This window comes from Callithrix jacchus, chromosome 1, assembly GCF_049354715.1.
Source record: "Callithrix jacchus isolate 240 chromosome 1, calJac240_pri, whole genome shotgun sequence".
NCBI classification, from domain to species: Eukaryota; Metazoa; Chordata; class Mammalia; order Primates; family Cebidae; genus Callithrix; species Callithrix jacchus.
Genome location: NC_133502.1, coordinates 198,112,094 through 198,127,516, shown reverse-complemented (window position 1 = coordinate 198,127,516; position 15,423 = coordinate 198,112,094). Strand labels below are relative to the sequence as shown.

General features: G+C 48.2%; 1 long non-coding RNA gene across 1 annotated transcript; it reads left to right on the top strand.

The window, feature by feature from the left end:
* The first annotated feature begins 1,715 nt into the window (after positions 1–1,715).
* LOC144579535 (uncharacterized) lies at positions 1,716–10,861 on the top strand. The gene is made up of 2 exons (XR_013527345.1): positions 1,716–2,171; positions 3,655–10,861. It is a non-coding gene; the product is annotated as an uncharacterized LOC144579535 (long non-coding RNA).
* The last annotated feature ends 4,562 nt before the right edge of the window (positions 10,862–15,423 follow it).

Below are 15,423 nucleotides of genomic sequence, written 5' to 3'. Positions count from 1 at the left end.
GCCTCCAAGAAGCTCACAATCTGGGGGAAACAGGCATATAAACAATCAGGAAGGAGTGTGATACATTCCCATAGGGGAGGCTTTTTAAGGTGTCAGAGAAGCACTGAGGAGGAAGCAGCTGTCTGGCAGGGCGAGGCAAGCCTTGACAGCTGGGCACCATTTTGAGCTGGGTATTGAAGGATGAGTAGGAGTTCTTTCTGAAGCAAAGGCAGAGAAGGAGAGTATGGGACTAGGGAACAGCATGAATTGAGTTACGGAATGTGTAGCCATGGGCCTTTCTTATATGTGGCCAAGGCACAGGATAAACCTGGTGGAAACAAGACTGAAACGGTTAGTAGGTTGATATAGAATGACTCATGCCTTGAATGCTAAGCAGCCTGAGTTCTAACATGTGGGCAGTGGGGAGCTATTGAGATTTACACTTGGGGAACTGGAGGCAATAAAGGTAGCCTTCATGTCCTGTCTATGAAATAGAAGAATTGTAGTAGCTTGTATATGTCAGAATAAATGAGACTATGATACAGTAACAAACAGCCCCCAAATCCCACTGGTACAAAACGACATGCTTGTTTTGACCCTCACTGCACATCTGTTGTGAGGTGGCTGGAGGATGTGCTACCCATTTCCATTATCTGTAGTTTAGAACTTTGAAGGGAAGAGCCGCCACCTTCTGGAGTATGGCTGGTCACTGTCCCAGAAGGAAAAGAGAGCAAAAGACCACCGTCCTGAAGCTTCCATGCACAACATGACATATGGCATCAAGGCCAGTCCCAAGGCCACACTTCTGTAAGTGGGCAAGGAAGTGGAGTTCTACCATAAGTCCTGGGGAGGAAGAGGATGTATGAGGCAAGCCACATGAATGACAACCACGTGGGTCCTCTCTGAGCTCCTTCCTTATTTATGAGAACAAACCTTTTGCTCAGGGATGTTTGCGGCCACGTTGGTTGTAACAGCCTAAAGCCAGAGGCAACGAACCTTTCTTCAATGAGGGGTGAAGGAAATGTTGCTATAGGCACGCTGTGAAGTATCACACAGCTATTTAGACAAAAACGAGGTCCACTTTTTATTTCTTAAAATGGAAAAAAAATGATCCAAATATATTGTTAAAGAAAAAGTCACACCAAGGTACAGATTGTTGTATCTGGCATGATCTAATTCATTTCCAAAATATAAATGTGTGTGTGTGTGTGTGTGTGTGTGTGAGAGAGAGAGAGAGAGAGAGAGAGAGAGAGAGAGAGATTACTCACAGATAATTTCTAGAAAGGTAACACAAGGAGCAGTTAACATTCATTACCTCTGAGGATGGGAACTGGAACAGAGACTTTGCTGTTTTGTTCACTTCTGTATCCCCAGAGCCTACACAGTAGGTGCTCACTATTGCCCTGTATGTAGTAGGTGCTCAATAAATACTTGGCAGATGGATGAATTACTATTTTTCAGGAGACAGACTTGACCTTTGAATTTTATCCCCTTCTGCACATTTATAATTTCTTTTCGTCGTATGTAAATATAAAACACAGAGAATTTGATATTTTTAAAATGCCATAATTTTATCTTCCAATCTTCATCCCTCATCACTCTGTGAAGGAGACAAAGATTTGGGGGTCATGTTTCTCTCAAGAGGTACAAAGAGCAGTAAGTCAGTGTAGCTTTGAAAAATCAGGGGAAAAACTGCCACGTCAGTCCTATAAAAAAAAATGCCGAAAAACAAACGAGGGTGTTCCTGCTTCTCGTTGCCTGTACTGCGGAGATATTAGTCTTGTACGAGCTCTACAAGGCTTCCTTCGCTCGCCTCGAGCCTGCCAGGGGAGATGGATCGCTCCTGAGGTCCCCCACCCGCCAGCCGCACTACACTGGGGCTTCAATTAGCAGAATGTGCTCCACGCTCCAGGGACAGAGCAGCGCTGAGCATCAGCGAGCTCTTCCGCCATGATCTGCAGCTCGAGTGTGCAGAGGAAGCAATATATTTTTTAAAATCTTATTTTAATTGTTTATGTGATGATTTCTTGCCTGCCAACGCCCCCCTCCGCCCCGCCCCCGCGCCCCGGCTCCACCATCCACACCGTCACCAAGAGAAACTCGCTTCCCTGTGAGAATGATGTTCTTGACTGCAAAAGAGCTCAGCTTCACTGAATCACGGGGAATGGGTGCAACTGCGCGGGACTCCTGAGGTGGGATCTCTGGGGTGTTGGTTTGGGGGTGTCGGGAGTTGGATGGCACTGTGACTTCTATCCTGGCACAGGGAGAAAGACTTCAGCCACCAAAGAGACCTATCCTGTCTATACTGCCTAGGTCACAGCAGTACAACCCTTGGTCAAATAACTCCCCCTGTTTGGCCTCATTTTTCTCATCTGCAAAATGGGCCGATAGCAGCTATATCATAGGGTATGATATGAGCATTTAGGGAGATAAAACTTGCAAAGAAGTACTGAAATGTGTTCACTATGAATATCTGCTGCATTGTAAAGTCACTGTCTGATAGACTTGCCACAGATGGAAGAGTGAGTTGAGGACCAAAAGCAAATTCTCTATCCTAGAAAGTTGCTACTCAGAAAGCCAACTCTGGGGTGTCTGATGGAGGAGTTTCTGGACATAGAAATACTCCTGGACAAATGACCTCTGAAGTTCTTTCTAAAATTTAAATGTAAGTGGAAATAGAGAGGAAAAAACCTGAACATTTCCTGCAACCTACATGCCGGGCCCAGTGTTACTTATGTATGTATCAGAGGTCTGCAAACTACATCAGCTGTCTGTTTTTAACAGGACCTGTGAGCTAAAAGCAATTTTACATTGCTAAATCATTGAAAAAAAAACCAAAAGAAGAATAATATTCTGTGACACCTAAGAAAATATATGAAATTCAGATTTCAGTGTCCATAAATACATTTCGATTGGAGCATAGCCACAATCATTCCTTTACATTTGATCGAAGGCTGCTCTTGTCATGCCACGGTGGCGGAGTTGAGGAGCTGCAACAGAGGACATCTGGCCTGCCAAGCTAAAAGTATTTACTATCTGGCTCTTTACTGAAAAATTTTGCTGGCTTCTGGTATCTACCACTGCACTGAAGTGTCAGACTGGCCGGGTGCAGTGGCTCACACTTGTAATCCCAGCACTTTGGGAGGCTGAGGTGGGCAGATCACTTGAGGTCAGGAGTTCGAGACCATCCTGGCCAACATGGTAAAACCCTGTCTCTACTAAATTACAAAAATTAGCCAGGCGTGGTGGTGCGTGCCTGTAGTCCCAGCTGCTCGGAGGTTGAGGCAGGAGAATCACTTGAACCTGGGAGGTGGAGGTTGCAGTGAGCCAAGATCGCACCATTGGACTCCAGCCTGGGTGACAGAGCGAGACTCCAGAGTCTCAAAAAGAGAGAGACACAAAAAGTTTCAGAGTAACACAGTGAGGCCTGTTATCATTATTAACCCATTTTGTGGGCACATAAACTGAGGCTTTGAGTTGCTAAGAAACATGGCTGGCCCCAGGACCGTGGAGAGGTTGTTATTGATGAAAATGATTATGACTCCCGATTTATAGATGAGGAAACTGAGGCCTGCAGTGAATAAACTGCCTTGCTCAAGATTATCCAGTGAGTGAAACCACAGCAGTGTAAGCCTTAAAATCCCACTTTTATGACCAGGCTGTTTCTCTTTGCAGCTGCTCTTCTGTGGGACTTAGAAGTAGATATTCCAGAGGAATAAGAAGGATCTGTCTCTGATGTTTGGCTCATTTCAAATTCCTGCAAGCTGGAAACTGAAAGCAGGACTGCCAGTGGATTAGTGGGTGGTGGTGGGGTCCTGGACCAGGCATGAGCTTTGAGAATTGGAGTGGTGAGAAGAGGAGAAAGAAGGCGAGAATCAGGACACCCAGGTATGTTTGCTTTCCAGCTTCCTCCCAGGACTCACCGGCATAGCTGCCCATTTTACCAATGAGGGAAGCAACTGAGACGCATGGTTCTTGAGTTCCTGCCATCACTTGGGAAATACCCCATGGTTTGTGTTGTAAATCACAGTCTCCAAACACAGACTCTGAAAAGACGCCCGTCCCAGGCCTGGGAAGGACTGGAAAATATTTTGCCCTTAAAATGATTTTCATTCAGACTCAACCTAAATGCCCATGGAGAGGGAATTATCAGGAGGGCACGCACCCACACACTGAAACACAATCCTGCGCAGAGACAGAAGGACGAAAGGACGCAGAGAGACGCCAATGATGTGTTAGAGAAGAGAGAAGCAAGTTTTCAACATGCATCCTGGGCAATCACATGATCGCAGCAAACTTGTATTTCCACCAGAATCTGAGTGTGGACTCTGCCCACGAGCCACTGGCCTTCACCTTTTTCCTCCTTTGTGTCATGACCTGTAGAATGGGGGTCTAGAGTGCTGCCTCTCAGGGTTGGCACGGTGCTGCTTATATGTGATGGTGTATATAAATGCTTAGTCCAGGCCTATTCTGTTTTAAAGAAAAACAAAAGAGAGAATGAAGTCTAGTCCATAAACGGTGGGGAACAACTGGTTTACACCAACCTGGGTATTTGTAGTCAGGTAATTTTGGCCCGGAGAGGGTGAGTGCCTCAGTTGCTCAAGGTCATACAGCAAGTAAGGCGGAGAGGTGGGCACTGAGGCCTAGGGCTGCCCTGGAGCTCTTTCTACCAGATCTCATTTTCCCCCTAGAAACCACGGGGTTTTCAGGGAGCTGGTCCACATTGAGACTCCTATGACATGGGTGAGGCATATGTTATCTACATGATAGCTACAAAGCCTGTTATGTGGCAGGTGCAGTGGCTCATGCCTGTAATCCTAAAACTTTGGGAGGCCGAGGCAGGAGAATCACTTGGAGCCAAAGTTCGAGGCTGTAGTAAACCCTGATTGCTCCACTGCATTCCAGCCCAGGTGAGAGAGCAAGGCACTGTCTCTCAAAAAAAAAAGCAACAAACAAACAAACGAACAAACAAAAAACCTGTCCACCCTTTAGCCCTGGAGTCCAGAGCAGAAACCAAGGCCCAGTAAGGTGAGTGTGAAATCCAGAGGCACACGACTGGTCTTAGGTATGTCTGATGCTCTAGAGAAAATTCAAGGGAGATCCCTCAGTTTGGGAAAGTACAGACACCTCAGCCACTGAAACTCTATTCCCAGTGGGGAAGGACTTAACAGTAGGAGGAGCTCTGAGTAGATAATTTTCTTCCACACAAAGCATGGAAAATAGAATATAATTTTCCCCCCTTAGGTTGCTTTGGGAGAGACATGCTATAAAATGAATAATTTGTTTTGCAAAACCAGGTGTTTATGTCCTTTTGCTCTGAGAAGCCCAGGAGACCACCTTCAGAACATTTGTGGAGGGAGAAGCCTTTGTGTTGAGAGTCTCTCTCTCTCTCCCCCTCTCTCTCTCTCTTTCTCACTCTCTTCTCTCTCTCTCTCTCTCTCTGTGTGTGTGTATTTGTGCGTGTGCAGAGAAGCATGCACATGGTGGGGCCCCAGCTGGAGTCTTGGGAACCTGACAGTGCATGAAATGCCTGTAGGTTTCCAAGGGGTGGGAGGGAGATAGTTGCCACTCAGAGGCAGGAATGACCTTTCAGAGAGAGAAGCAACATTTGTGGCATGCAGGGGGTATTTTGACTTTTACCTACCTTTCTTTCTTCTTCCCATCCACCTACCCACTCATGTACTTACTCACCTATCCACTGTCCTACTCACTCAATTATCCATCCATCCATCCATCCATCCATCCATCCATCCATCCATCCATCCATCCACCTGCACATCCAACTACTCACTCACCTGCCTATCTTCCCACCCACCCATCCATCCATCTAGCTACCCACCCACTCACCCACTCACCTACTTGTTCACTCATCTATTCATCCATACATTCATCCACTCACTTGCCCACACATCCATTCATTCACTCACCCATCATTCATCCACCCATGCAACCACTCACCCACTTACCCAGCCATCAATCTACCCACACACCAATATCTATCCATTTGTGTATTCACTCTCTCACCTGTGCACATACCCACTTACCCATGTGTCCACCCCCTCATTTATCCATTCATCCATCCACTCACTCAGTCACCCAACAATCCATCTACCCACACATCATCCATCCAGCCATCTACTCAGCCCTCATCCATCCACTCACTCACTCAACTATCCATCTGCCCATCCATTATTTATCCATTCACCTACCCACAAATATCCATCTATCCTTCCATTCACCCACTCAAACACCCACCCAGCTATCTATCAATTCACTCACCATCCATCCATCCATCCATCCATCCACCCACCCAGTATCCACTTATTCATCCATCCACAAATATCCATCTGTTCACCCACTCAGATGCCCACCTACCTATTTATCATCCCCCATCCACTCTTTCACTCACCTATCTATCCACCCATTGACCCACCCACCATCCATCCATCCACTCACTCATCTTCCTACCCACCCCTCACTTCAGTCCTCCCTTCCATCTACCCATCTATGCCCTTATTCCAACTGTTTGCCTTTCACACACCTGTGGTTTGCAAGATGACCACTGGCCTGGATCTTCTCATTTTACATCTGAGGAAACCACCATTCCAGTAGGATGACAGAGAATGCAGATTCTGACGTCAGACGGAGCCAGGTTCAAATTATGGCTCTCCCACTGGCTGGCTGTATGATCACAGGCAAGTGACCGATACCTCTGAGCTTATTCTCTGCAAACTTGAACTAAGGATGCTAACTCCCTCTTACCTGCAGTGAAGACAAAATGAGATGCCACCTGTAAAGTGCTAGCATGGGGTCCGGCCTCAAGCATGTGCTCAATACACTCTCTCTCTCACTCTTTTTTTTTTGAGACATAGTCTCACTGTGTCGCCCAGGCTGGAATGCAGTGGCCCGATCTTGGCTCACTACAACCTCCACCTCTCAGGTTCAAGCCGTTCTCCTGCCTCAACCTCCCAAATAGCTGGAACTGCAGGTACCCACCACCATGCCTGGCTAATTTTTGTAATTTTAGTAGAGACGGGGTTTCACTATGTTGGCCAGGCTTGTCTTGAACTCCTGACCTCATGATCTACCTGCCTCAGCCTCCCAAAGTGCTAGGATTACAGGCTTGAGCCACTGTGCCCAGCTGTGCTCTCTCTTATTACCTGCTGAACACTATGTGCCTGGGGGTGCTTCTGTGTGCTTCCTCATCACTCTGCCCTCCAGGCTGACCTACCTCTCCTCATTCATCAGATGAAAAGACTGAGTCTCTGAGAGGTTAAGGAAATGGGCAGAGCCCAGGAGCCCAATCCAGGCTGATGGGACTCCAAATTCTACTTTTCATGCTGGTCTCTTCTCTGCCACAAAAACACTGTGTGACTTCAGGCAAGTCCTCGGAACTCAGTTTCCCCTTATGTACCATGAGAGGATGGACTAAATGATTCCCAGGGCCTCTCTTTGCTGGAAGTGTGAAGGGCGCCCCCCTCAGCACATATATGTGGAGCCTCAGATGGCTCTGACCCAGCACCTTAGAGGGCTGTGGCTGTCTGAGGCCAGACACTGTACCCTCATCCGCCTTGAGCAATGGCCAAAAAGAGGGGTTGTGGGGATAGTCACACCTGGTCCAGCCTCTCTTGCTGTGCCTTTCTACCTGAACAACCACAGTTCACAGTGAAATTCCTTAACATCTTGGAACCTCAATGTTCTAACCTGTAAAATGGGGATAGGAAGAAGGCTCACCTCATTGGGTTGCTATGAAATTCAGTGAAATCATGCTTTAAACTGACTGAGAAGGGTGTTGCAGTCAGAAGAAGGGGAATGTGCAAAAGCCAGAGGCCACTGTCCCCAGTCTGTAACATCTGCTCCTATACTCACACAACAAATACATACCGAGCCCCTACTGTGTACCTGGCCCAGCACTCCGCGTGGGGAATACAGAGGTGATGGTGATGGACAAGGAGCCTACATTGTCCTGGAGGAAGCTAAATAATAGCCAAGTCTGCAAATAGATGAACAAATCACTTTTGCAAGGGTTCATGGGTTAAATTCGGTGAAGAACTTAAAACAGGTGAGGGGATAATGTGCCTGGACAAGGGACAGAATTAGAAACATGATCAGGGAAGGCCTCCCTGAGGAGGCACTGTCTGAGCTGAGAACTCACCAAACGATAGTTGGAGCCACGCTGCCAAGGTGTGTAGGGAACAGAGTGCCGGGCAGAGGGAAGGGTGAGTGCAGAGGCCCTGTGACGGGAGGAGGCTGCTGGGCAAATGGAACTGGGGGCCAGGCACCATGCCAGTCTTTCCCTGGGGGTACTTTTACATGGCTTCTTTCACATCACATTCAAATCCAGTTACTAATTACCAGTGGCCTCTTTCCTGCTACCTGGGAGAGCTGGGTCCTGCTGCCTCTTACTTATAATTCTTTCTCATTTTAACGACCAGCATTTCAAAATTATGTCCCCACATCCTAAGGCCTCTGGGTACCAGGTATATTTCTCCAAATCCCAATAAATAAATACAGTAAATCCATGTGTTTCGCAGATTTTTATGGGCCAGTCTGCCAAGGAAATGGGCTGGTTGCCTCGGAGGGGCAAGCTGACAGACCTGGCAAGGTAGTTAGCTGCTGAGTTATGGGGGCCACTTGAAGTCTAATTATTGAGAGATCTGAGGCGCCCGCCTCATTTGGGAAGAGATTTACATGGTCTGCGACAGGCTCTTTTGGTAGGTGTCTCCGTGGGGATGCAGACAGGAAGGCAGTTGGTGGGCCTCAGAGAGGAGGGATTTGGAGGTCAATGGCTAGAGGGACACCTAGAAATGAGGTGTGTCTGGCATGGGTGCTGGGCCAGGCTGGCGCTGCCTCCTTGGGAAGCTGTCTCTTCCTGCAGCACTGGCATACTCCCTGCTTCCATTTTGTTTCTCTGGTTTAGAGCGATCTCATCATATCTACTTGTTCACAAGTTTCTCCTAAGAGTTTCATTCATTCATTCATTCATTCATTCAACAAAGATCAAGAACACTTGTGATGCATCTGTATTTGATGTAAAGGTGCAAGAGATGAGAGAGGTTCTCTTATTAAACTGGGTGTTTGACGAATGGCACACAATATGTATTTGTTGTAAGAATTCAGCAATGTGCTGTCTCAGTGCCATAAGACCTTGCCCCACTCACCATCTAAGTTCCAGGCTACACAGGTTTAGATCATGTGTGCGTGTGTGTGTGTGTGCGTTTGTGTGTGTGTTTATGTGCATGTGTGCAAGCATGGTCTTCTACAAACACCCAAACCGAAAGTCCCCCATGCTCCACACACGTGCTACGTATTCAGGCCATTCAATGTCCCATACAGGTCACCATCCGCTGTAGCCTGAACAGCTTCAACAGCTTCCTCCCTGGTCTCTTCCCTTTTCCCCTCCACACCTTGCATTCATTCCCTGCCAGAGCAGCACAGGGTGAGCTGGAAGGTAAGATGGACCCTCCCCTTCCTGGGGAGAAGCCAGAGTCTTCGAATGTTCTGCAAGGTCCTCTAGGACTTGCCCTTCTACTACCAACCCTTGATGACCTGCTCCAGCCACTCAAGTCTCCTCACAGCCCCTCCCATGCCCCGGCTTCAGCCCTGCCTCCAGGCCTTTAAACTCACTGAGCCTTTTGCCAAGAGCGCCATGCTCTCAGCCAAACATCCGTCTCATTCCCTCTTGTGTCAAGCCTCTGCTTGATGCCAAACTCTGTCCTTTCTTCAGTCCATTTTTCTTCTCAGCCCTTATCGCTGCCTCTCCTAGTACATGTTTATTTGCTCCTGGATTCTTGCCTGCTGCCTCTTCTGTCCTCTACTAGAATTTCAGTTCCACGAGGGCAGATGTGCTGTCTCTTTATTTCAACGCTTTATTTTCAGGACCTGGAACAGTGACTGGAATGTAAAAGGTGCTCAACAAGCAATTTTTAAAATGAATGGGTGAGTTTACCTTTTAGGCTACAATAGCTAGTGCAGTAGCTGGCACATAGTAGGGGTGAAATAGCTGTTCAACTAAATGTGGAGACAAGTGAATAGACTATGTGCTAAAGTGAGATAAATATTGCTATGCATACGTATGGCCCAAGTGCCACAGGAGGGCAGGGTGCCCATGGTGGGTCCAGGGGGCGAGATATGATCAGCCACGGGCATTTCCCATGAGCTAAGGACCCTTGAACTGACTGGTGAAACAGGAGTTTGACAGATGGCTCATGTGGGAATGGGTCTGGCAGGTAGAAACATCACATCCTTAGGGAGATTTGATGGTACTCAATGTCATCATAGAAGGGGGATAAGGGACTCAGGGCTAAGACAGAGACTAGTCTTGGAGAACCTTGAATATAAGACGAGAAATTAGGATTGTTCCTGATGGTCCTGGGGGGACTTGAGACAGACGTATGCAGGGAGGGAGACAGTCATGTTGAGATTTCAGAGCAATCTCTTCCTTGCTCGTGAGACAGTATTATGGGAGTGAGACCAGCTAACAGTTCCTGGAGGGGACAGTGCGGGCTGATTTAAGTTGGTGACATTGGGGATTGAGGGAAGGGATAGGCCTGCCAGGAGGTGGCAGATGAGATTCCTGCATGGCTGTAGAGATTACATGTGGGGAAACTAACAATTCATAATTCCCAGGTCTGCAAGATGGGCCCGTGTAAACCTCCTTCCTGTGAGACCCACCTGGTCCTAAGCTCAATTAGCCAGATTTTTAAAGTGTTGTAATTGCAGTCCCCCGTCCTCCCCCTCCTTCCCTTTCTCTTAAAAAATTTTTATTATATATGTTTTTTGACAGCCAAAGACTCTCAGATACTTGATGTGTTGTATATTAAGCAGAGTGGCAGCTGTGATATTGCCAAGCGAAACAAAATACAAAATTTACAGCAGTAAATTCTTCTCTCTTCGGGGTGGTTAATTATCTTAATTACTTTTATTATCTTTTATCTTTTAAGATCCTAAATTGCTTATTTCTGCCTCTCCTGCCAAAGGCGACCACATATCTTTTATTGGTGCATGCTGAGTAAAGACAGTCATATGTACATCTTTCTGGTGGAATTTAAAGGAAATTTGATTTACACTCGGCTTCTCCTTATGATTTTAATTGTACTCACTAGTGAAAATAAAGTTATGGGAAATAGCGACTGCTGGAAACACACACACACACAGACACACACACAGACACACATACACAGATACACACACAGACACACACACATACACAGATACACACACAGACACACACACAGACACACATACACAGATACACACACAGACACACACACAGACACACACACAGACACAGACACACACAGACACACAGACACACACACAGACACACACACACACGTGTTTGCACTCCAAATCTGACAAATGCCTTTCCTTTTCTTTGTTTTTTTTTTCTTCTAATGCCCCCTCCTCTCTTCCCTGCATTCTTTGTGCGACTTGGGGGAAACCATTTCTCTCGAGCAAATCTTAACTCCAGAGAGAAGAGTTACAGGCTTTGCAAACTGTCACTTTCCCCAGAAACGGGGAAAGGTGATATGGTTTGAAATAAATCCATTCGTGGTTAACATTTTAAAGCAAAAGGAAAAAAGGGGGGAAAAATCACCAGCACCTAGACCTGGGGATATTTCAGGCTGGGAGATTTGGTGACAGCTCAACCAGTGGAAGATGAACAGCACCGCAGCCAGAGTCGGGGAGTCCTGGGACTGCGGAGGGGTCAGGTACCTAGCAAGTGACTCATTAGGGGATGGTGCGGTCTGTGGTTAAGAGCTTGGGTTAGGAATAGATGGCTGGAGGTTGGCGGCGGCTGGAAGGAAGCCACAATCCTCTAGCCAGAGACTTTTGCACCGAACCCAACTGGGAATTTAGAATTCTTGCTGGATGTTAGAGCAACCCTCCACAGAGGCCACCCTATGGAATCGTGCCTGGAAACTACAGCTTGGGACCCAGGTGGACCTGGGTTTAAATCCTGCTTCTGCCAAGTTTGAGGTGTGTCCTTGGGGCACACCACCAGTTCTCTCTGTGGCCATTTCTTCATTTCTGCAATGGGGATGATATTAATGAGGATCGAACAGATCGATAGCATGGGTGTGATGCCATGAGCTCTGCTATCCCCCAACTGTGATGGGAAATGAAGGCTCAGAGAGGCCAAGTCACCTGCCAAAGACCAGAGGTTCATGCAGGGAGATGACCCATCATTTCACTGACCCCTCTGATTCCATCTGGGGTTTGGGGTTCTGCAAACTCAAAGGAGGAGCCTCAAGACTACCTGGGAAGGGGTGTGAGAGAGAGGCCCAGATGAGAGAGGGCAGAGGCAGGGTGGAAGTGGAGAACAGGTCCCGGTGGTCCCTGAAGGGGCAGGGAGAAATCTCTGTGATTTCCTTTGATGAAGGCACCTGGTGGGGTGAGGGGAGGTGGCACTAGGGAGGGACAGGTATTCCCTTACTGCCTCTGTTCAAAGAGGAATGTCATGTGCAAAAGCATTTTGTGTGTGTGTGTTTGGTGGAGGGGGAGGGTGGTTCTTTGAGCTTCATTGAGGCCTACAGGATTGGAGCTCTGGGTCTCAGAGGCAATGCTCCTGAAAGCATGCCCTGGAAGGAGGCACCCGCCAGTCCCTTTCTGACCTCCTCCCTGCCCCTCTTCCTCACACCCAGGCATCACCTCTTGCTGTCTGTGGTTCTTGGTAAGCTGATCAGGGGACTCCCCCAGTTTTCTTACTGAAAGTGCCACGTCCCATGAGACCCTTCTGGTCCCAGACAAATCAGGCAAGTTGGTCACCTGTGTCTCAGCCTTTTTCTGTTTCTCTGCCTCTCAGTCTGTGTCTGTCTCCTTCCACCCTTTCTCCTTCTCCTTCCCATTGGACCCTCCACCTCCTGGCCAACAAACTAATTTGCACTTCCTGGGGTGGTAGGGGCATGGGAGAGTGCTCAGGACAGCCACGTCAAGAGACAGAACTCAGAGTGGGGAAGAGGGGAGGCCAGGCGAAGGGGTTGTCTGGTCAGAAGGAGGGGCTTGTGGTGGGGGAAGCAGCTGCATTCTCCAGCCCCACAGACAGATTCTCTAAATGCTCCTGGGCTTTCGCACGTGGGCCTGCTTTCCCATACATTTTCTTTTTCTACACTGTGCCCAGGGAGAGATGGGTGTGTGAGTGTGTGTGTGTGTGTGTGTTTATGCATGCATACACATGTTGCATGTGAGTGTGTGTCCATGCCTGTGCAGGCTCACAGTGGAAGGGCCTGGAAAAAGAGGGCTTTCCTGGGTGGGTAAGAAGCTGACCCTCTCCTGCTGGAGGCTGTCCAGTGCTGCAAGCCTCCCCGGGACTGTGGCCTTTTAGGGAGCTGGGGCAGGAGACACTAAAAGATAGGGAAAGCAGGATTCCGGAGTGGGGTGGGGGAGCTCCACTGCCCCTGAGAGTCCTCTTGGGTAACCCCTCGTCACATGAGCACATGACATCTGGCTGGCAGGACCTGCCTGAGTAGGTAGGTCCCACCTACAACTTCAATCAGTTATTGAAATTGATTTTGCAGTTTCTTTTTACTTTTTAAAAATATGGTTTCTACAAAATTACAAATGGCACAAGTGGCTCCTATTCTGTTCCTCCTGTCCCTGTCACCAAGGACCATGTCACTAAGACATGAAGCCACCTTGTTTGCAGCTGTATTTACCTTCTTCATTGTTCTCTTACTGTAGGAATAAAAAGTTCCACCCAACTGAAATGGACAACTTTTAGAATGGGAGGATTAATAACATCTCCAGCATGTAATGTCGGTTTCGAGGCTCCCCGCCTCCAACTCTATTCCTTGTTTACTCTTGCTGTTGTCTGGAGCTTCATCCTCAAAGAACTGGTTGTGTGAGGTGCCAGACAGAGAAAGAGCTGCCTCTTGGTTTTCCCAGGCTGATGTGGTTTTGCCAGGACCCTAAGGTACTGTAGTACCCTGAGGAAGATGAGGGAGTTGGCCCAGGACCCAGGTAGATATCTGTGGCCAGGAGGGAAGCAGATGTGTAAATCCACAAATATGCTGTGAGTGTCTTCCATGAGCTGGGCAATAGGTGGACAGATACCAGCCCTACCCTCAAGGGTTCCAGCCCTATGGGAAACAGACACCGAACCAGAACAAATGCATGCACTGCTAAGAGACACGGTGCTGGTTGGTTCCATGCATTATCTCATCTAATTATCACATCAGTACTATGAGGCGAGGCTTACTGCTCTCCTCATTTCACAGAAGAAGAGCCTGAGGTCAGAGTGCTGGGAACCCTTGGCCAGGGGGTGTGCACGTTGAGGCTGGGGCTCCAGCCCTCACTTGTATAGCTTCAAAGTCAGGCCATCCCCTCCCCTGGGCTGCCTCCTGAGTGCTCCTTGAAGGGTGTAAATTACAAGTGGCCCGGCTGCCCTTTGTGGCCCGCTCCTTTTAGGCCAGCCCCCTCTCCCAGCTTTCCTTCACAGCACTCTCTGAATCTGTCATCCCTGCTTTTAATGAAAACCCTCAGTGAACCAACATATATTTTTAGCCTGCACCACCTCTTGGGATAATGAGGCTCATACGTTGACTTCCCACTGAGTAAAGCACTCTAGCACTTTAATTTTTCCTAAAATGGCTTTAAGCATCCCCGGGAGATGTAGGTGAGAGGAGAGAAGTCACTTGGCTTCCCCCGGATCTGGCTCCCTGTCTCGGAACCTAAGTCTGTCTCTCTGAGGGGTGGCCCGTGACGATGAGCTGGCCTCCCAATGGAGCCATTTAGACCGGAATCTGTGCCTTCTCTCCAGGTGTGGTATTTGAGGCTGTGGCAAGAGACTTCCAGCTTGGCCAGGTCTGGGTTTGCTCATCTGTAAATGGGGAACAGGGACACACATCCTGTTCCTGTGGGGGACTCCACTGAGGGCTTGTGTGTAGAGAAGGAAGCCTTCCTGGTCATCTCTGCTTCAGCATGGCTGAGCTTCACCAGTACACGTGCTGGTGGGAAGAGGATGGACGAAGAGGAGTGTGATATACAGATCTCCAGTACAGATCCCACAGGATGTCAGAAAACATTCTCGCTGTGGCCCTGACACCGCTGTGTCCTCATTCTTTGTCCCTCCCTCTGCTCCAGTGCCCCTGGTCTTCTACAAGCCAGGCATACTTCTACCCCAGGGCCTTTGCCCTGCGTGTTCCCCCTGCCCTAAACGCTCTTTCTCTCGATCTCTGCACAATCACCTCCCTCTTCTTCCAGTTACTGCTCAAATGTCCCCTTCTCAGGGACAGACCTCCAGACCACCCCACAGGAAATCACAGCCCTGTCCCTGTCATTTCTTTCTGTGTATCACCTTCTATCGAATCTATAATTTGTTTATGATGTTTATTTTGTTGATTTTTGTCTGCCTCTTCAAGAGCAGGGATTTTTTTTTTTTTTTTTTGAGACGGAGTTTCGCTCTTGTTACCCAGCCTGGAGTACAATGGCGCGATCTCGGCT